Source organism: Borostomias antarcticus (assembly GCF_949987555.1).
Source record: "Borostomias antarcticus genome assembly, chromosome: 12".
Taxonomy (NCBI): domain Eukaryota; kingdom Metazoa; phylum Chordata; class Actinopteri; order Stomiiformes; family Stomiidae; genus Borostomias; species Borostomias antarcticus.
Genome location: NC_140245.1, coordinates 6658071 through 6665977, shown reverse-complemented (window position 1 = coordinate 6665977; position 7907 = coordinate 6658071).

Sequence of the window (7907 nt, the reverse complement as noted above, 5' to 3'; positions counted from 1 at the left end):
GGAGAAGGGGGAGCCAAAGGCGGTCCAGGAGATGACTCCCCTCCTCAGATAAATACAGTGGACGATCCAGAGGTCACCCATACACCGCCGGTCTCTATAGAGACAGTGTTGCAAGATGAGGATGAGGCGCCAACTCTCTCAGGTATGTTAATCGAAAGGAGTCATTTTTTATTTAATACGAAAGGTGATTAGAGATCAGAGTTATTAATCAACTCTTATTTACTTCTTTTTTTTTTTTACATTATCCATTATTCATAATCGTTGTAAATGTTGCTTTTTTGTTTAAGACTTTGGTTTCAAACTCTGATGTTTATGGTTAAACAGTTGGATTTAATTTTTTAATTCAATTGAAAACAGCACAACAGTATTACCACAAATGTACGTGTTTAGACACTTCAGAGATTTGTGTACTGCACCATAAGAAGTAAGGCTTTAGCTATGGCGTCATTACATTGCCAGAATTTGCACGTGCAGTCATGCAAGCTCAAAACTAAAACTACATCAAGTGCACACGGAATGGTTTTGCGTTACTTGAACAAGGAACATTAGCATGGAGTCACAACAAAATGAAGAGAGGGCAATGTTGACAAAGTGAATAACACCACTGTAATGACGCCATATTTAATTGCCCACAAACTCACCACAATCCTCAACTGTAAAGAAATGCAGTGTTACCCCTTGGCTCCACTGCATCCGTCAGTGTCAACTGTCGGTGTCCGTCAAAAATCAAGAAATGAACCTCGGCGATTCTCTAACATCGGACGCAGGCATCGAACGCAATGCAATGGCCGCAGTGGAGCCGCTGTCATTAATTACAATGGATTCATTTCCTTAGTGTCTGATGGTTGATGGTTGACGGTTCATCTCTTGATTTTTTGTCGGTAGAATGTCGACACTGACGGTCGACGCTGACGGCCGCAGCAGAGCCAAGGGGCTACTCAGAACATTTCCAATTTTAAAAGACACCAACTTATTTTCCGTCTCTAAACTCAGTTTCCCCCCCTTTTCATCCCAGAGGCCCACGACCCGAGCCAAGTGGAGGGAGTGTAGAGAGATCGGCCCATCATCTCCATCTGAGGTTTTAGCTCCAACACTGTGACCTGGCTGCCCACTAGAATGCCTTCATCTCATCCCAACACAGAAATGGCCTTCTTGTCCGACAAGAGCATTGTGTACAACACCCTCACCTTGGGCACCGTTGAGTACTAAGAGTGCTGTTCCACTGCCAAACGGGAGGTGTCCCCCCACCTAGGGGCAGCTTCCAACTACCCCCACCCCACCCCGTCACCCACACCCCCACTCCAAACACACGTTCCTCACCCCACCTCTTAACCTTCCCAGACCCATCCTCTAATTGGGTTATTACTCGTCAATCTTCTTGTAGCGGCTTGTCCTTTCTACTCTATCCTCCCAGATGCTTTTTTTTTTTCATTGGCAGACATTATGCAATTCTGTCATGCGTATAAAACTTCAAAATAGTGAAGTCAGTCCAGTCATTATTGGCATACTGTATCATTCTGTTTGTTCACGGGCGAGTTGTTTCGATATGAATGTAAGCACTTATGTATTACAACATGTAGACATAGGAGAGTAGTTGCTGTTCTGTTTCGTTCAGAGTCGATTACACCAAAATAATTGCGTTTTGATTGTTATGGAGAGGTGAGAAATGTATAAAGATGGACAACATGTCTTTTGGCTCAAGAACTGTTTTTGCTTTGAGGTCAGCTGATCAATCAATCAGTCTATTATTTGAATACATCGTGCCCTTTTTCATCGCTCTCAGCACACAGTAACCATCGCCCATAAAGCTCTTCAATGAAGAGTGACTATACTGTATATGGCATAATGATAAATCAGTGATGTATTCGGCAACTTATTGGTTCTACTAATTGGGGGAAGCTGCCTTCTGCATCCAGATGTGCATATAGGCTGGATAAGGTGAACTATTGGGTTAGTTTAATGTTAAATCTGGTGTATAGCTCCATTTCCAAGGTAATTCCAGGAAGCAATAATGGTATGGAGTGTATAGTATGAGGTGCAACTTTTTAAGGGGAGTTACAGTATATGGACATAGTACACCTATCAGATCGAGCAATATTGTTGTACAAACAGCTCAAGGGATTAGTAGAGCTGGGAACCATTGTCAGGAATTTCATTGTGAATCAGTCTACATTCTAATCATCCCATAGTAAGGTCAGAGTATGGGTGTGAGTGGGAGCTTTTCCATTATAGATATTATCAATGTTCATACATCATGTGTATCAAAGAGGCTACATTTCACTGAATATTTATTTTTGTTATCATTGAATTGTTAATCAGTTTGCATAATGTATAAAATAAAGTATATTTTAAATATTTTAAGAGATATTTTGTATTTAACCATGCCATTTTTTTCTCCACACGAGTTGAAAGTATCATGTCTGTACAGAATCATAATGAGAGTATATAATTTTCTAGTGCTTTAAAACAGAGTGATATTCAGTAAAGGATGACCCTGTGGTGTGCCTTGACCACACAATTCTGTTAAGTGAAAGACAGGGTTCATCGACGCAAGTCTCTTGACTTGATGAGAAAGTCTGATCGTGCCATGAATTCCTATTCAATAGTGCTTTTCACACGATGTAAGAGAAAAGAGTTGTTATCAGATGCTCATTGTGATTTTTGATACATCTGTTATATTCTCATGTTAACAGTCAGGTGTGCTTTGTCTTATTTTTGTCTTTGTATGTCTTCCAAGCCAAATCATGTACTGTTTTGTCGCTGATCCACATCAACATGTTTAGAAATAAAATCTGGAAATGCATTATTTTATCCATGCAACAAAACATTTCTTTCTGTTTCTTTCCGCAGTATGTTTGAGTAGACTGCTTTGAATGGTATAGTTAGTAAAGATATAATGCATTAATAAATGTAAACATCTACAGCTAATCTGTTCTGCTATTTGTTCAAGGTGAACACATCACTGTTCAATCATACAGTTTTATCACTAACTGTGATGTAGCATTATTGCAGTTGTAGCATTTAATGGACTTGGAACTTTGTCTTAAGCTTAGTATTTCTGACTGACATATTTACTGTATATTTGGAATAATTAATCATGTCGCCTTATTATGTGTGCATTACATTATACTTAAGGCAATGCCAAATAATTACGTACTAAGCACTGTTTCCTATTTTACTGTAGTTTCTACAAACAACCTATCATTCTGCCATCCCTAAATCCAGAGCGGTGCAGTCACAGCTGCTGCAGTGTCTACTCTTCACTCTCTACTCTGTAAGGTCACTGAATCTGAGCTGTGTACGACATCCAACATTACAAACAAACAAAAACACTTGTAAAGCAGTCCCACATGAAAAGGGTTCGGGCATAGGTGAGAGAATTCACTACTAACTCCACAGTCACATGAAGGACAAGCAGGTGTTAATCCACATTTACAGATCCACCTAAATATAATTTAGCTGATTTATGCTCGACAGCAGTGGGAGCCTTTAAAGAAGTCAACTGCCCCTAGCTCACAAAAAATATATATTTGGGTACATAAATCCCCATTAATTGGCATGCCAGGTACAGTACACTGCAACTACTGTAGTTGTCATTGGACTTTTTGTACTACAGGTTATGTGCAACATGAATAATTATGCACACTTGTTGTAATATCTTCTATTTTCATATGAGATTTAAGTGCTTTTTGTATTCACTGACATGTTTTTCTTCCTTGCATGAAATGCAAGAGAGAGGAGGAAAAGAGGTTTTTGCATACAATATATTTGCATTTGGTACTCCAGTAGTCTAATCAATGGGCAACCATTATCTTTCATAATTTGATTTATGGAACTATGCCAAGTATTTAAAAGCTATTTTTAGAGTAATTCAAACGGGAGCTCATTCATTTCTTTTTAGTTAAGGCATACATGTACCTTTGTATGGATGAATATGAGCATAATACATAGTCATATGGTTGTGCTATTGTTGTATTATACTGCAGTCTGATTCATAAATAAAGTCTTTGCATGAAGGTTTGTGTTTGTGATCAATTAGAAATTTTGTCTCTTCGTTTAGCAGTTCAGATTGATGTGTTGGATCAAATTATTCATCCTCACATTCTTCACATTCTGTATTAGGCTATTTGCTGGAAGTTTATTATGCTGGTTGCTGAAAAGAAACCCCATACAAAACTCATAAATACAAAATCAATTTCAGAATACACTTGTTCTCACCTGTTCAAGTCTAGATCGGTAATGTGATGAAGGCTGAAGTAAAGTAAATATTTACCTCCTTGAAAATGCTAGGTCATTTTTTGATGTTATAAATATGCAGCTAGCACAGGTTTCTCCACCTGAGGGTAGCAGTATGTAAATACATTCGTGGTCTCAGCAAGCTGGTCTGGTCACATGCTCCTTTCTGTCCCTGGATCTGAGTTACAATCATGTTTATGTGTGTGTTTGTTTGTGTGTGTGTGTGTTTGTTTGTGTGTGTGTGTGTGTTTGTGTGTGTGTGTGTGTGTGTGTGAAAGAAAGAGTGAGAGAGAATGAGACAGGAAAAGAGAGAAACACTGTGTGAGACAGAGAAAGAGATAGAGAGAGAGAGAGAGAGAGAGAGAGAGAGAGAGAGGGGAGGAAGCTTACACACATCCATAGGCTACTTGCTGGTAATTTCTGCCCAATTACCCTGCCAGACTGTCACACTGAGCTGTGCCTGTTGGATGAACGCGTTGGCACGGTGATTTGGGAATGAAACCTGGTAAAACCCTCACAGCACATTTCTGTGTAGCTTGGAGGATATCCATCCAACCATCTTTCTTTCCTGCTAAAGTGTGCCATTACCAAGAACAAGTGCTCTGTCTCACAGACACCAGGAAAACAGTACTGGCCATATAACACTTTCAGCTCATGGGACAATGAAGAGACTGATTGATTGATTGATTGATTGATTAATTGGTTGATTGATTCAAAAAGTCAGTTGTTTGTTTAGGGTCTCTTTTGACCAAAGATTTAGTTTAATCTTTCAAGATTCCACAGAATATAAAAAGGAAAACGAACAACAGCACCAGCATACAAGTTATTCATTACATAGAATTATAATGAAATCAGTGGATATGTAATACACGTTTTAAGAACTTGATGATAATATCTTAAGTTGTTCAGGCATTTACAGTCCTAAAACTGTATGCCTGCCTGCCTGCCCAGCTCTAACTCTGGCCTGAAGCTGTGTAGCCCATACATCCTCTCTGTTCCTTGTGTTGAGGGGGAGACAGTGAAAGAGACTAGATGGTGTTATTAAATCATGCTTTTGTGAAATAAAATCAATGAGCTGATATTTGTTAGTTCATTTATCATTGAGCATTTCAATGCAATGCGAGGGACAAGTGAGGATGGAAGCAATTCTGACGAGTGACACCTGAAGGACAAGCAAGCCCATTTAGATCAAAGTATTCATATTATTAATAATATAAAATATAAATATTTTGTTTAAACAAGACCAAAGTCAAACCTTTTTGAAGGAAACCTTTTCTTGATGGAAGCTGTCTCAGAGTGCTCTGCCAAGAGTAAATTGTCCTCAAGTAGTCCTGAAATAAGCAGTCTCATGTTTGACTTGCAATATAACCTTTGCTCACAATGCATGCTTAAGTGGGTGTTATACTGTATGTTGCATTGTGTGTGGTGTTATAGCTGTCATCAGCCAATAGATGGCGACAAGTGTTTATAAATCACTTACTGTAACACTGTAAGGGTGTATGCACACACGCAAACACACACACACACACACACACACACACATACATACACACACACACACACACACGCACACACACACACACACACACACACACTGTGTGGGAATGGGGGAACCTAAAACCCTGCCCTGTTCTGTGAACCTGCCCCTGCGCCTCATCTCCATCAGCTGACTGAGGGAGGGAGCATGGAGCACATGCCTGTTGTTGCTCAAAATACAGGGGATGGCTAACTAGAGGTTTGTCTGTCTGTCTGTCTGTCTGTCTGTCTGTCTGTCTGTCTGTCTGTCTGTCTGTCTGTCTGTCTGTCTGTCTGAACCTGGTGCCATGTCTGAACTTGGTGCCATGTCTGCTGTCTGCTGCTTCTCTGAGCACACACTAAACACACTCGCATACGTCATGAGCACACACACACACACACACACACACACACACACACACACACACACACACACACACACACACGCATGCATGCATGCACACAAAAGATTATATCCATGGCAAAACGTCTTGGTGGGCCCCACATTGACATACTGCAGGTTGTGCAGAAGTTCGCTGGAATTCTGGTTAGTAGGGCTACCTGATGATAAACGTGCAAAGTGTTTCCCACTTGAAATATTGTTTGAGAGATTTCCTTCACTCTTGCCATTTATGGAGGGCCATTGGCGAGGGCTTTCATAAATATTTACCCAGCATATGACCACGCTCGGACATTTGTAATCAGAGACCTGATGATACAGGAGGAGACATCTTTTCATGTGCATCTCACATATCTACTGCAGTCTGCAGCCATGAAATACCAGTGTCAGGTTCATGGTCAACTATACACTAAAACGGAGGCGTGGCTGTTTTGTGTAGAAGGTTTGTTCCTGCAAGAGCCATGCATGTATAGATATATTTCTGAATGTCACTTTGTTGAACAGCATAACTTCTTGTTTGCTAAGTGACCTTTCAGCCCTCAAACTTGTCGTATTGACTGGTGCACACGCCTTGACTGGTGCACACCGACAGATCACAGCTTTGGATTGTTGTCCTAACAGCTGATTAAACTCCCCCTCTCTCCTTCTCTCTCTGATTCTCTCTGTCTCCTTTTCTCTTTCTCCCTCCCTCTCTCTCTCTCTCTCTCTCTCTCTCTCCCTCTCTTTCCCTGGCTATTTATGGCAGATTCCCCTCTATCAAAGCTCCTCTCTTCAGCCCATACATGGTTGCTGCAGGATGAGGTTACCCAAGACGCTTTTGGCCTAGTGGCGGAAGCGTGTGCACACGGCTCTCGCTGTCAGTCGGAGCTGTCAGGCCCCGTGGGCCCTGACAATGTTAGCCAGAATGAACATTTTGGAAATCCCAGGAGGTACGGCCAGCGAATGAATCAGCAAACTGCTTTTTAGAGTCCGTCCCAGGAACTCAACTTTTGGAAACTGAGCTACTTTTTTATTTTTATTTTTTGGCTCCCCTGTTTATTATTACGCCCCCCCCCCCCTTCCTCCTTCACTCCTTCTCTCCTCTCTCGTTCTCCTTTCCATCCTGGGCTGGTTGATTTGGCTCCATGCTAGCAGAGCTGTGGGAAAGTACCGTCTATATTTGTCAGCGACTGAGGCGGAATCTTCTCTATCTGGTGGATAAGACTGGATCCTAGTGGTGCTCCTCTGGGAAGGTACAGCGCCCCCCCAAAAACACACACACACACACACACACACACACACACACACACACACACACACACACACCTCACCCCATCTCCATCTCTCCCAACACCTGCACCTCCTGCCCTCCGTGACTCCGACCGCTCTCCCAGGACAAGTAAATACTTTCTTGTGAACTTTACACCTCAGGGAAGATAGACCTCTCCGTTGTGGTGTTCAACTCCACCAGCTGTCCCGTGCTTGGATGTGGATGGTAGTTGGACCCGGGGCAAAGTAGGTGCAGAACTTTATTCTCTGTGTCTCTGTTGATAACCTCCCTCTGTTATTCATCCGTCTGGAGGGTTATTGTTTGACTTCGAGATCAGCTGTAGCATTACCACCTGCTCTGCGTATTAGTGTTGGGTTCCATGCCCTTCGACCATCATTTGAGTGCCATATTGAGATTTCGCACCTCCATTTGAGAGCTGAGGCTCATCCATAAGGAGATGGGTTCTAACCTCGGGCTTATTCTCAATGAATGCAGACCTCAGACCCA